The sequence below is a fragment of the Pinus tabuliformis genome, chromosome 9 (genome assembly GCF_031772625.1).
Source record: "Pinus tabuliformis cultivar Carrire ecotype Pingquan chromosome 9, CPIR1, whole genome shotgun sequence".
Classification (NCBI taxonomy): domain Eukaryota; kingdom Viridiplantae; phylum Streptophyta; class Pinopsida; order Pinales; family Pinaceae; genus Pinus; species Pinus tabuliformis.
Genome location: NC_142307.1, coordinates 739,371,822 through 739,387,647, shown reverse-complemented (window position 1 = coordinate 739,387,647; position 15,826 = coordinate 739,371,822). Strand labels below are relative to the sequence as shown.

The following is a 15,826-nucleotide window of genomic DNA, read 5'->3' as shown; positions in this document are numbered from 1 at the left end:
TTGTGTGTCCAAGATTAGTTTACCTATCTTGAGACAGCACTAAATGTATTTATATGTAACATTATTTGATGTGAATATATAATATAATGTGCATGCTCAAATTTTAAGTTGGTATTGGAGCCCGTATGGGCTTGGGGGCTTGGTCCCTCCTGGGCCAAGGGAAATAAGGGTATATGTATTTGTATTGGGCATTTTGATTTTATATTTGTCCATTGGATTAAGTGATTATGCTGCTGCAACTTTGGAAGGGTCGTCAACCCACATGTTGAAGCAGTTGACCGGTTGTGAAAGCGGATATGTTGTTCGGCAATTGGAATGTAGTGCAGAAGCATTATGGGTTGTTTCGATGTGGGAAGAGTTGTTGTCAATATGAGGGCGTATAAGTACGTTGAGGAGCTATGGAAGAAGAATTAGTGGGATGTAATGAGGTTCTTGCAGCGAGTGAGATGTTGGGAATATCACCAACTTCCTGGTATAGTGAGGGTGACAAAGCCCAACAGGCCTGATAAGGCTCGACCATTCTTGGTTGTTGTTAAGCTTGCGTAAGAGAGGAAAAAAGAGGTACTGGGTTGTTGCTCTGTTCAGGGAGTGAGTCATATGAAGTGGAGAGATAAATATGGGGAGAGCCATGGTCCCAACCCTGTCCAATCTCCTGCGCACAGTTGCAACGACGACAAAACAACCATCGTGGAATGCGTTGACGGAGGCCTATGTGAGATCCGTATTGACTGAATCACACAACGACAAAACCACCATCTCTATAGAAACCAATCTTCCATTCACAACCCACCAATGCGAGCCCCTTTCCCGCATCGTGGAAACCAACTCTGTAGAGCTCATGAAATTCTATGCGGACATGTTCATGATGAGGTAGATGGAGATCGTTGTGGATTCCCTCTACAAATTGAAGCTGATAAGGGGTTTCTGTCATCTTTACAATGGGCAGGAGGTCGTCTCCATGGATATGGAGGTTTCCATCATGAGGAAAGATTGCATTATCATGGCCTACAGAGACCATTGCCTCTTTTACGGTCATGGAGGGACTCTGTTTGAGGTTTTTGCAGAGTGGATGTGCAGAAAGGATGGGCTTTCTCACGGAAAAGGAGGATCCATGCATTTCTACAAGAAGGAGAATGTATTCTATGGAGGGCATGGAATAGTAGGCACCCAAGTCCCCTTGGCTACGACTTGTGCCTTGCAAAAGTTGTTGGCCTTAGTTCAAATTGGTTGTAGCAAGAGCGCAAGGGAAAAATCCACAAAATTGTTGAAACTCTTGAATAAGTATAGAAAAGAATGGGAATTTACGGACACCATGGGTTTCAGTCAAATCAGGAAATCTTACTAATCAAAAGGGAGGTGTGTTGAGGCTACCACTTCTGTAGCTTCCAAGCTTGTTTCATCTCGATGGAAAATATGCTCCAAGTGATTTAAAAAAAATGATTAATTTTAATTGAATATTGTTTTATGAATTGTTAATTTATCATGCCATAGTTATTGAAGATACATTAGTCTAGCCAACTATTGTCATAAGTCTGTGTTGGAATTGGCCATTTCAACAATAGGAAGGTTTATTTGTATGACAATGATAGAAAACTAGTGAAAATGACATTAGAGAATACAGGCTGGAGAAACCTCAAAGGATGATGGACATCTAATTAAAAGTTTGTGTGAGTTTGTGGGACAAACTCACTAGCATGTTGTATTATGAGTCACACATCCTAACAAGTAAGCAATTCTACACTGTTTTGTAATGGTCTTTATAATGTATGTACCTGGTAACTCCAAGAATTGGAGTGTGTAATGCAAGCCTGATAAGGCATATGTACCCCTATAAAGTTCGTGGTAATATTAAAACCACTTTGTAATTACAGGTTTTTGGTAAGCTAGAAACCACTATGCAGTGTTGGTTTGTGGTAAGCCATAAATCACTTGCGAGAGTGATGTGGACAGGGATTCCTGTAGGCACAGTTTAGGGTGAGCCGACAAAACCCTTGGCATGTCTAAGGGTGAGCTGAGAAAACCCCAAGCCTAGTTAAGTTGGGTCTGTGGTGAGACTTGGTGGCTGAATTGAGTGCCTTGGAGGCACAATTGAGCCTTCGTGGTTGTGTTGAGCCTTTGTGGCCGAATTGAGTGCCTTGGTGGCAGAGTTGAGCCTTTGTGGTTGTGTTGATCATTGGTGGTTGAGTTGAGCCTTGGTGGCTTAGAGCCCTTATTGGCATGGTTGAGGGTAATTTGATAAAACCCAGAGCATGGTTATGGGTAATCCGATAAAACCCATGATGATGATGATGGAGGGGGAATTTGCAGGTACAGGTACATGCATGCAGTTATAAGGGTTGATAGAACCATGTATGCGAAGGGCATCCTAGCAGACTGACGGTTGCAGCGGTTGGCACCTATGCATTCTGGTGGATGGTTGCTCCTTTATATGGACGTCAACATATTCTTTTGTTATGCTTGACCACAACTAGACAGACAAGTAGTTGTTAAGGGGGTCACTTGGAAATTGTAATTCCTACTTGTCTCAGTTGTGATTATTTCTATCTGGCAGAGTATGTTCTTATTCCTTAGGGTTGCTATATCTAGATGTTCCTAGATTGGTGTGTAGTTGAGATATTCTCTCAACTAGGTGATTGTGTGTCCAAGGTTAGTTTACCTATCTTGAGAAAACACTAAATTTATTTATACGTAACCTTATTTGATTTGAATATACAATATAGTGTGCATGCTCAAATTTTAAGTTATGTAGACAAAAATTTATGCAGATTAAGAAGAAGAAATTTGCAACTAACTTGTATGTATGTGGATGTAGAAACTGCAATTTTTTTCTCAAGATGCCTTTTTTCACTTTGAGCAGCTGTCAAGCATCTTATGCTTTTTTTCAAGTTGATCAACGGTCAATCATACGCAGTTTTGCCTAAAATTGTGGAGATTAAACATTTCCACTTAATCTGATTGGATCACTAAATTTATGGAGACTAAACCTCCCCACCCAATCTGATTGAATCACTAAGCCTGTGGAGACTAAACCTCCCTATCTAACCTTGCAGTAGGAGTCCCCACGTTTAAACCACAACATCCATAATCTTCTTGACATCTTATGCTTTGCGTGTTTCTTTTTGCGTTGGCATCTTATGCTTCGACTCTCGCAGCTCTGTGGTGTAGGCAGAAAGAGGATGTCAGAATAAGAAAAGCATAATGGGATTTACAATAAAGCATGGATAGAAAAGCTCCACTAACACTGTTTTACCTTCAAAAATAGCAAATGTCCTTATAACTAGGGTAAATGTAGATACTTTTTCCAAAACATCTGATGAAAGAGCTTATTGTTCCACGTTCAATTTTAGGAGATGGCCTTGCAGTTATGATTATATCAATATAACAAAGCCTCAAATGTTCAAAAAAGATTTAACAAGCCACAAACTTCAACTCTTCTATTATGATATAGTTTGACAATTCATTTTGCTATAACCATTAAATCAGTACATAAAAAAAATATGAAAGAAAAAAAAAATAATACAATTATAAATCTTTCATATTCTTATCAAAAAAAATGTAACCTTTATCAACATATTTGTAAATTTGGTTTAAATTTAATTCAAACAAACAAAAATTATATATCATATGCTTATTCATAAAAGTCACCAATCTAATTATGCTATTCTATATAATTTTAATTTTTAAATTAAATATTTCTAATTATTTTTAATTTTCCTTTATTTATATTCAACCTTTTAAAAAAATTTAATTGTTTTTTTTTTCTTTATTCATATAAAGAATTATCTCTTTTTATATATTATCTCTTTATAGATACCAAATCCAATTGATTAACAATTTACACACTTCTTCGTATTTATATATTTTATGTTTATATTTACTCACCTTTGAATGATTCTTAATAATTATATATATTATAATTATTATTTACTCACCTTCAATGAATTAAAATTAAAATTCTCCTATAATTGAGAGCCATTAATCTATACGTAAGCGCGGCAATTGAGTTTTAGCAAAAGAAATATATAAACATATATAAAAGCTTGCGTTCACTTTCCAACCACCCACATTTACTACAAAGTAAAAATAAGTAATTTTGAGTTGATTGTCAAGTTTTTTATATGTTATAGAAAATTAAGAAATAAGGTTCTTGAAAATAGAGAATTGTAATATTGTGTAAGTTAACATTCTTAAAAAATATACATATATATTTTATTAAAATATAAATTGGGATATAAATATATATAAATTTGGATATAAACATTTATATTTTTATGTAATAAAATTTTTAAACAAGGAAATATAAATTAAATACGTATTTTATTGAAGCAAAAACTTGGATACAAACACATATTTTTATAAAAATAAAAATAAAATAAATAAATAATTTATATATAATGTTGAAATACAAATTTAGATATAAATATTTATGTTTTTATATAATAAAATTGTTGAATGAGAAGGGAGATTTTAGATATAAATATTTATGCTTTCATAAAATAAAATTGTTCATAACAAATTTCATTGAAGGATAAGAAGGAGAATTTGCATATAAACAACCATGCCATCATAGAATAAAATTATTTGTAATAGATTTCATTGAAGCACAAAGAGATTTTGAGTGGGTATTGATTAGATACATTTTTTTTTTTTTTTTCAAAATATGAATTGTGGGCATGAAAAGTAAAAGAGATATTGGTATGTAGAAATCAATGAAGCTTTCTTATTATATTTGAGCATGTCATTATAATTGAAAAAATCATACACATAATAAAATCAAATGCTTTTACTTTTGTTTTAGAATTATCTTGTCAAAATAAGGGAGTTGAAGGATAGTTTATTCTTATGGATGTATTTTTTCTGAATGCTTCATTATGGATATTGTGCTTAATTTTCAAACTTGATTTTCAAGTTCACTAAGTCATCAAAACATGATCATTCTACGAAGAAAGACATATCTTACACAAAAAATTAAAACATGAGTCAAAGAGAAAGGTAATTCTTCCACTAAATGGGGGAGTGCATTGATGAAATCAAAATGGTTAATGGTTAAAAAAAATATCACATTAATTAATCAAGTCAAAATGGTTAGTGATCAATCAACAAATCCACTAGATAACAATGATGAACCATAAAGGAGAAAAAAAATCCAAAAGGTCAAGCTTGGATCCCTACAATAATCTTATCACATTGCACATGATAGAGGGGAATATTAATGATGGCAACCCATCTTCAAGATTTAAAGTCTTATCAATCAAAATTCAATTAGAATTTGGGAATTCCAAAATTAAAACTAGTCTTCTCAACAAGATATCTACAATGAAATCAACCTCAATTAATATGTTCAAATCAACATATTTGGGAATATCTAAAATGGAATCTAGAATCCTCTAATTTATCTTCAATTATTGATAAGGATGTTATTTGACAACTAATTTCATCTAAATTGAAAGAGCACTTTGTTGATCATATTTGTTCACTCCTAATAGAATGGTGTTCCTATTTGTTCACTAATTATTATGAGAATGTTTAGACATGACGATTGTTCACTTTTATAATTTATACTCTATTTCAATATTCATTTCAAATGAACCATTCAACGTCCATGCTGAAATTTTTCAAAATATATATTGAAGCTTAGTTCAAATTTTTTAGATGGAAGATTGAAGTAATCACAGTTAATGCATTAGTTCATGTTGTCAAGTATAATTTTTCAAACTTGCGATTGAGTTAGGGTGGGAATGTTAGACTCTAAGTACTTGGATAATATCAATGTTAGATATCACCTTCTTATTATTTTTTCATCCTTATCTATTGATGAAGTGTTTTCATTATCCACCAATGAGTTAGTGGGATCTAGATCTAGAGGTGGTTAAATATGCATGCTATAAACTAATATCATGAGATAAATACACATGTTCAGTGTTTCCCCTTCAAGAGTAACAACCCCAAAGCCACCTAATTAGTGAGTGTGGCATGCTCTCTCTCACATGAGACCCATTGCTCATATCATTCAAATGCAATGGTTCTCTTTATTCCTCCTTAGTTATATAGTTTCCATCACTCTCATATGCTTCAACCATAATGTATTAACTCTAGGAGTAACGACCCCCAAGCCACGTAATTAGTGAGTGTGGCATTTTCTCTCCCACACAAGATGATCCTTAAATTATCGTGGATATTCCACTGGATAGTTTGACACAATAGATCTATTAATACTATATTAGAAATCTGAAATTCTACATTATTATAGTTTTATTAAACTTTAAGATCTGTAGATTTAACTGTAATTAGTGCATGCACGTGAATGGAAATTATGCAAAAAACAGAGAATGAAAAAATAAGCTCACACACACACATAAGACACAAAATATGCTCTGTGAAACCATTTCGGGAGAAAACCCAACTAGAAGGTGAGGGTGCTTCGCTCTCTTTCTCTATCTGGAAATATGGTTGCAAGTACAAAGAAGTAAGGCATGTGGCCTGTGGGCTACTACAGTGCACAAATCCTCCCTGTGTGCTCTACCTCCTATCCCTCTTGGCTATCTTTCCTCAACTATGGAACAAAATTCTCTTGAAAGAATGGAATGCCTCGTCCTTCTAGTGGTTCGGTTATAACACAACCCGATAACCTATTAGTGGTTAAATTTGACTACATCAACTCTTAAATAGAGTTACAATTTAGAATATTCTAGAGTCTTTTACATCACAAACACATGGCTAGCCCCTTTTCCATGAATAATGGGGGGCTGACGCGTCATCCTCCCAAATTATAGGTGTGAAAACAGGAAGGTCAACTTCTGAGTGGCATAAATTTTACATACAAACACTGATTGACACACTTCTTATTTTGTTGGAAATATCTTTGTGTGTTAAACAACATGAAGAGGTGTCACATTAAAATGACAAATTTTTACCTCCAAAAAACATTGTTTGAGCCTCAAAATGCTCCTGGAAGGTTTCAAACCTTGTTTCACCAATTTGGGTCCCTTTGGTAAAAATGGTCCTGTGAGCGGACTCATGGACTTTTTCCACTCTAAATGCTTCGAGATGGATGAGAAACAATATAATGATCCAATCTGGATCACACCTCCCCATTTTGGGAGGATTTTGGTCCCCAAAAGATTCTACTGAATGAGGTGAGGAATTTTTTCCTCCACCTTCTCTCTAGTGTACCATTTAGCTTTGCTTAGAAGCTGCCCCTTCAACCCAATCGACCTTAAAAGGTCATGCTACCCCTATCTTGTAGTTTTGGACCTCTTCTGCAAAATTGTATCTTCTGTTAACTCTGCTTGAGCATCTGGTACCAAATACTCCACAGAAGGTAGGACATGTTCCTCTTCCTAATCTATCATGGAAGGCTCATAGAATTTCAAATTCTCTACATTCAAAACCGAGTAAATGCGCATATATGGTGGTAAACTAAGTCGATAGGCACTATCACCCACATTTTCTAGTATCTCAAAGGGACCATACCTCATAGCCTTGATTTTCTTATTAGGCCCCTGCAACCTCTCCTTGTTCAACTATAACCATACTTTGTCTCCCACCTTGAATGATTTCTTTGTTTTGTGTTGACCATTCCTCGCCTTATACCTCTTCTGTGACTTCTACATTGTTTCTTGTACCTTTAGATGGATTTACCTGATCTTCTCTATAATTTTTTCAGCCCTCAAAGCATCTCCTATAAGATATTCCCTCAATCCTCCTTGTTGCCCATATGCAATTTCCAATGGTGAAGGAAACAAATATCCAAAACAAATTTCAAAGGGGGACTTTCGTGTAGAAGTGTGGACTTCTCTATTGTAAGAATGTTGTATATATACCATATTTTCATCTAGGTTTTCAGATGCTTCTGGTTGTACCCCATTAGAAGTTGCACCAAAGTCTTGTTGACTATTTCTATTTGCCCATTTGTCTGTAGATGGAATGTTGTAGACCTCTTCAACTTCATGTCCATCTTCTCCCATAATGTAGTCTAGAATGCACTGGTAAATCTTGTATCCTTGTCCGAAAGGATGCTCCTTGGTATCCCAAAGTGCAACCAGGCCTGTCCAAATAACTCGTTTGTTGTTTCTTTCTTGTTGATGGTCTTTTTACAAGGCATAAGTATACACATCTTGATGAACCTGTCAACTACCATGAACAGGTAGTCCTGTCCCTTCCTAGTGGTCGGTAAACCTCCCACAAAGTCCATGGAAATGCTTTCCTAAGGAACACATAGCCCATCATCTACAATTTCTCACCTTTATGAACACCTCCTTGAAGCCCTCATTCTCTGAATAGGCCTCTCTATATGCATCATGGGTGAATGGATCCATGTGCATAAGAGTCTCCAAAGCTGTAATATTTTATGTGGGTGACCCTGAAAGAATGTCAACCAACTTGTTTGTGCTTTGCTTCTTATACTTGATCACCAAATGAAACTATTGTAAAAACCCCATCTACTTGTAATGCCTAGTCTGTTGTAGCTTACTCTGGCCTGGCCTGCAAGTACTGTAACTGCTAGTGATCTGTGTGGATTAGTGTCTCCTTTTCCATCATATATTGCTTCCACTTCTTCACAGCTTGCACCATGGCATAGAGCTCCTTGTCGTAGGTAGGGTAGTTAAGGACTTCCACATGAAATACTTCATAATGGTAGCATATAGGCCTTCCTCCCTTCATCAAGACAACTCCCATAGCATACCCACTCACACCCGTCTCCACTTTAAAGGGCCACTGCAAGTTTGGTAATGTCATAATAGGTGCTTGATTGATATTCTTCTTTAACTCCTCGAAAGCCCTGTCCTAACATTTTCCCCACTGGAAACTCCTGTCATTTGTTGTTATGGCATGGAGCGGTGCTGCTACCACTGAAAATGAGGCTATGAATTTCCTCAGGTATTGTGTTTTCCCAATGAAACTCTTGACCTCATAAACATTAGTAGGCACTGACCATTTCATGATGGCCTCCATCTTGGAAGGATATATATTCAACTCTCCTCCACCTATCACATACCCCAGATACACCAAGGATTGTTGCACAAAATCGTACTTCTTTATATTTTCTAGTATTTGATGCTTCTTCAATGTTTCCATCACCTGCGTCAAATGTGAGATATTCTCCTCCCAGGTCGCACTATATACCAGTATATCATCCAGATAGATAATAAAAAATGAATCTATAAAAGGGTGCAATACATCATTCATTAATATCATAAATGTAGTTGTGCATTACATAGGCCAAATGGCATGACTAACCACTAATACATACCTTGCCTGGTTTTGAAGATGGTCTTCCATATATCTTCTTCTTTGACTCAAACCTAGTGATATCCAGACTTCAAGTCTAGCCTGGTGAAATATTTTTCTTGCTGCAACTGATCCAACAAATCATATATCTTAGGCAAGGGGTATATTTTGTTGAGCGTGATTTTGTTCAATGCCCTATAATCTATAGACATCTACCAAGTCCCATCCTTCTTTGCAAAATTATGATGGGTGACCCACATGGTGATGTACTCGGTCGAATGACACCCTCTTCCAGTAGCTGCTACAAATGTTTCTTCACCTCATTTTCTTTTATAACCAATTGCATGTACAACACAATATTTGATAATGGGGAGTCTGGAAATAGTTGGATCTGGTGCTCTACTTCCCTCTTAGGTGGTAACCCTTTAGGCTCTTGGAACACATCCTTTTATGTCTGTAACAACTCCTCTAATTATTGTTTATGTTTCTTATTACACCCCTCCAGGGATGCCTTGCCTCTTATTAACCTCTCTTTGGATTGAATTTCTCTTAAAAGCAATAAAACATATTTCTTGTTGGAACTGATCAATTTATTGGCTTGGTTGGAACTTACAAGTGAAATTTTTACTTGCCTTTATGCGCATTGATGATAAACGATTTTCCATCCTTGACGAGCTAGTATTTGTTGACTCTACGCACGAATATTGCATCTCGCATGTACATGTATGGAATCCCAAACATGACTTCACATACATCAAGGGGAAACACATCTAGATCTACTTCATCAATAAAATTAGCACTGATAGAAAATCGGATTTTGCACTGTTTAGTTACCTTCAATTCTACATCCTTATTTACCCATCCCAATAGATATGGGTTTGGATAATCACAAAATTCTAGCCCCAACTTCTTGACCAACTCTTCTGCAAAGAGATTCTCCTACGATCCTGAGCCAAATAGAGCATCAACCTTTGTCTTCTTGACCTGTATCTTTATATGGAAGAGTTTGGTCATTTATTTATCTTCCTGTTGATGAAGGCTACTCAGATTCACCTCCTTCTGCACTGATTTACATACGATCTTCTCATCGACGTCCACGCTGCTTTCAACATGGCTGCTCGAATCAATGGCCATGGGATTCTTCTTATTATTATCTTTCTTCTTATTCTTTGGGTTTAGCTTTGGATGAAACTTCTAACACTTCTCCTCTGTATGGCCATCATTTGTGCAATGGTTGCAATGGTTGTTGGGATCTTTGCACTGGTATGTTGTGGTTGTCGTCTTTTTATCTTTTCCCCCTTTTTTCTTCTTCTTTCCCTCATTAGAAGCATCATGTTGCTCATTCTACTTCAACCCACTTAATTCACTCTCTTCAGGCCTATGTTTTCAAGGTATTGTGCATGTATACAAGTCTGGTCCACCGATTTGGGCTTAAACAACATCACTTTCTCATGCAGATGGTGGTGTAGACCCCCTAAAAACTTGAGGAGTACATCTGGGTTCTTTGGAAAGATACCCAACATTATGGCCATCTTTATGAATTATGTGGTGTACTCCTGCTCGCTTTGGCCCATATTTTTCCTCAAGTAGTGCCACTGGATCCAATGGTCCTCTACATACCTGATGAGATAAAATTGTGACTTAATGAGGGTTTTGAAATTCTCCCACTTAGACACTGGAGGTTCTCCCTCCAACCTCAGGGTTTCCATGTGGCTCTCCCACCAAGTTAGTGCATGACCCTCTAATTTCAATCGTGCAAATGAGATATTTTTCCCTTCCTCGATATGATGGACGCTAAAATAAACTTCCAGTTGCTGCAACCATTTGTTCAGCTTTAGCGCGTCGATCTCGTCATGGTATAACTTGATATCGACTTTTGCTTCCATTTTAAATAGGGACTAATTCATAGCACTTGAACTAGGTTGATATTTTCGGGGTTTTTTCTTCGGTTGGTTATTCGTGTCTTCTTAATCCCCCAATCACGCTTCTAATTTGTCCTCTACATTCGAACCCCCATCTTCTCCAAATATCCCATGCTTATTGCTCAGGGCTTCCTGATGAGGTTTACATTGCAACTTATGTCTGCAACTTGTTGTTCCACCGCAAAAACCGCACTTTTGCGGGATCAAAAGGGTCATTTAAAGATTTCTTGGCCATTATTAGGGTTTTACGATTTTTTACCCCGCCGACCTAGATCCCCTACAAACTCCACAAAATACCCAAAGAAACCTGTCTCTGATACCAATATGATCCGTAAATTGTCATGCATATTCCACTTGACATTTTGTCACAATAGATCTAATATTATTATATTAGAAATATGAAATTCTACTCTTACAGTTTTATTAAACTTTAAGATCTGTATATTTATCTATAATTAGTGCATGCATGTGAATGGAAATTATGCAGAAAAATAGAGAATGACAAAATAAACTCACACACACACGCATAAGAACAAAATATGCTTTGGGAAACCCTTTCGGGAGAGAACCCAGCTGGAAGGTGAGGTCGCTTTGCTCTCTTTCTTTGTCTAGAAATATGGCTATAGGTACAAAGAAGTAAGGCCTATGGCCCATGGGCTGCTACAAAAACCACTACATTCGTCAAGCATTGAATTCTTTGTTAAAAATCACTTATCAACAATGAATATGAATGTTGTATATTGCACATTGTTAACCCTAACACTCCAAATTTGGACCAACTACAATTGCAAATATGTAAAGAAATATTTATGGGTGAAAATAATAATAAAAATGAAGTGATTGATGGCTCATTGAGGGTTTTCATCTCTTTTCCTTGTTCAACTTGCATAAACAATAAACAAAACATGAGAGCTAAAGATAAAAGTAAGTAACAACCCAATGCACAAATAAAGAGAAGGAAATCATTTTGCCTCTTATGTATTTACTTGAAAACCAATTAGATGCATAGTGTGAAAATTGAAGATTAACTCTTCAATATGACAATACATATATTCAAATCCTCTTCTCTATTCATAATTAAGTAGACTTATGAGAATTAAATCTTGCACCATCACTGAATCCCTTTAAAACAAAATGATATGCAATAGTTAAGAATAAAGTGTTGGAGATTTGGAAATAAAATCTCAAGCTTGAAACCAATCCAATAGCTTGAAAATAATCCAATATCCAAGTCCAAGAACTAGCTTAATGGAATGAATGTACAATCCAACCTTCACAATGATTATGCAATTAACTTGAGTAATAATGCCATGAAATTCTCATCAATATTTAAGCCTAAAGATGCACATTAGAGGATGAGGATCAAGTTAAAACATGGTTGGGATCTTCATTCATAATCATGATAGTCTAGGAATTTAAAAGTGCATGAGTTAAAAAACAATTTGCCAAAACCTAACATGTTCAACAGAATAAGAGATAAGGTGAAGAAAGGACATCATCTTCACTTATGCAATATAAATTCATGCTTTGTGAATTGCAATGCATGTCATGTAGACATAAAGCTTGAGGGTCATGGGGCTTAAAATGCATCATTAGAGAAGAAACTTCCCTAAACCCTAATGCATCAATAAGATCACGATATAAGATCGATCAAGGCAAATATATACAATATGCATTGTGCAGGCATGAGAAACCATAGGATTTGATGATAGCTGGGTCAATTAAGGACTTTGACCAATTCAAGACGTAAGCACACCTGTTAAACCTTGAAAAGAAGAGGGAGCCCAAAATTTGGGTGTTGTTGTATCAACCATAAGAAGTTGTTAATAAGTCACTCTATTTTCTAATTCTTAATTGGTGGTCTGGCTTATTGATTGCGTTGATTATATATTTACTCCATTTTCTAATTCTACAATTTTACTTCTATTTTAACTCATTAATTTGGATTTCCTATATTGTAATTCCAACCAACAATTTTCTAGTATTATAGTGTCTATTCAATCCATTTCACCACATGTTTTTATGTTATAGAGTTAAGGATTGAAAAAACAATTTGATTAAGTCAACATTTTAATTTCCTACTAGTTTGTTTATTTCAATGAAAGGTTGATTTCATTTCCTACAAAGTGTGTTTCCTTTTTGTAAAGTGTGATTTCCTTTTCTGCCATTGTGTTTCCTTTCAACAAGTGTGTTTTATTTCCTTTCAAAAAAAATTGATTCCTTTCTACAAGAGTGTTGTATTTAACATTTCAATTCTTGCAAATGTGAATATTTCAATTCCTTCAAGTGTGCAATTCATTTTTCCTAATGGATTGATAAAGAAAATTAATGTCTAACTCTATAATACTTAACCAATACTACAACTTCACCAATACTTACAAGATTGTATTAGTATATATAGTGCACAACAGTTTGCAAGTTCCAAATAAACACCATAATGACAATTAAATGTATAGTTTCTCATTTATCTACTAAGGAAATAGAAGGTAAGTGAAAAACCTGTCACTTTTGGTGTCATTTCCAAGGATTAGTTAATAATACAATAGTTATTTTTTTGCTTGGCTTGATTCAACCAAGTGTATTCCTTTTATAAGCTTGGTGTGATGTGTTTTTATTTAATTTTTTCTTTAAGTTGGTTTGTTTTAGGAAGCACGTCCCTTTAAATTCCCATGGAAAAAATTATAGATCAACAAGGTAGACTTGTTAGCTCTATTAAAAATGCCCACAAAAGTACCAGTGTATGACAATCACAAGAGGAAAAAAGGGCACACTCGGCTTAACTATTTAACTCCCATAGCTAGCTCTCTTGCCAAAAATAATTTTGAATCTTTTGTTGAGGGGCCTGCGATTGTATAAGTCTCATCCTCTATATAGAGATATTTCCCCCTAAAGGATAGATAGAATAATAATTCCATTCCAAAGATTTGATCCTTCCTAACTCTCCCAAAGAACCTTTAGTGGAAGAGGGCAATTTTCATTGGCTCATGAGGATCCTATTAAGGAGGAGGCATCCACTTTTGAATTTCCAATTTTAGAATCATAAGAAGGAACTATGGTAAAGAATATATTGCATTCAACCTTGCCCAACTTCCATGGTTTATATAAAGAAGATCCAAACACCTTCCTCTTTGAGCTCAATGTTCTTTGTAGGTGCTACGATTATGCATAAGATTCCAAAAAGTTGAAATTTTTTCTTTATGTTCTCAAGAATGATGCATTGCAACTTAGTTCATGCATCTTGGTAGAGATAATATCCACACTTGGGCATAAATGAAGGGAAGTTCCTAGAAAATATCAATATTATTATAAGGACAATGATTGGATGGAGGAAGTCTTTAGAATGACTCAAAATGAATATGAATTCATGGAATACTATATTGAATGATTCAATCACAACCTAGAGTAATAAAGACAAGGAAAATTGGCTCCAGAAACACTATGTGTCTTGTTGTTGTGCAAAATTAATGACGATTGTATTGATCTCTTGAATGTGACGGGTGGGGATATGTGTCCTAGTAGTATTATGATGTCATTCTTGAATTGTGTCAAAAATATTCTAAAGGGACATCAAATAATAGGAAAGTACCAAGAGATATATTGGATTATTATTATTATTAGTTTTCTTTTATGTCTAAAGGAATCGACAATTGAGCTAGTCTCATGCTTACATGACATGGAGTCGATTCCAACCACTACCATTATAGCCCCCTAGATGAACCATACCACCCCCCAACATATGGCCATAGGTAAGAAACTAAGGATTTAAACATGGGACCTTGTACTCACATTTCCTTTACATTTTCATGGGCTTGTTAAGTGACCTCCCTCATGAGGGGGCTTATTATTATTTTGTTTTGTTACAGTAACACCCACGTGGGATTTGAATCAATGATATTTTTAGAAGGAGTGTCTTAAAAATGCACCCATTCACCATCAATTTAAAGACCCATGGGCAATATAATGGCAGAAATTAATAGAGGTGTTGGTAATGAAATAACTAGAGCTAAGATTGGGAACATGCTATAATAATTCAAGAATATTATACTTAATGTACTAAATTCTCCATTGGACATGCTACAATTGAATAAGCATAAGGAAGGAGAAGAGTTGGATTTGGAAATATTTTTCCCAATATCTACAAGAAATCGCCCATTGAAGGAATTCCTACAAGATCACATTGAGGTTTGTGTGATTTGTAGCCAGGAGCATGCCACATGAAAGTGTCTGTCTTTACCTAGATTGAAAGATGCGTATGTTGGAAATAATACTGAGAGGGGGGGGTGAATCAATATTATCACATTAATAAAAAAAATTCATTTCCATATTCAGATTCATATATGCTACTTCCACAACTAGTTAGTTGATCCTTAATGAGTGCATTAGAACATTATCAACAATAAACTGGTGTAGTAAAATAGAACAGATCATCACACATAAGTCACACACATGAACACCATGATATAAGGTGGAAACCCAATGTGGGAGAAAACCACCTGCTGCAAGTCATCTCAATCTTCTTCTTAATAAGAAAATCCTTTTACAATATTTTGTACTGGTGCAGTCTTATACCAGTACGGGAGCTACAACCCCCTTTGCTCTTGTACTAGCCGATCCATTTACTAGTACGCAGGCTGCTACCTGCTAAAATGCTCCAAAGATCTCTCTTAGCTCTT

At 35.5% G+C, this 15,826-nt stretch overlaps 1 pseudogene; it reads right to left on the bottom strand.

Annotated features, from left to right (window-relative positions):
* LOC149150818 (putative disease resistance protein At4g10780) overlaps nucleotides 1-15,826 on the bottom strand; it is a 39,476-nt pseudogene that overhangs the window by 11,209 nt on the left and 12,441 nt on the right.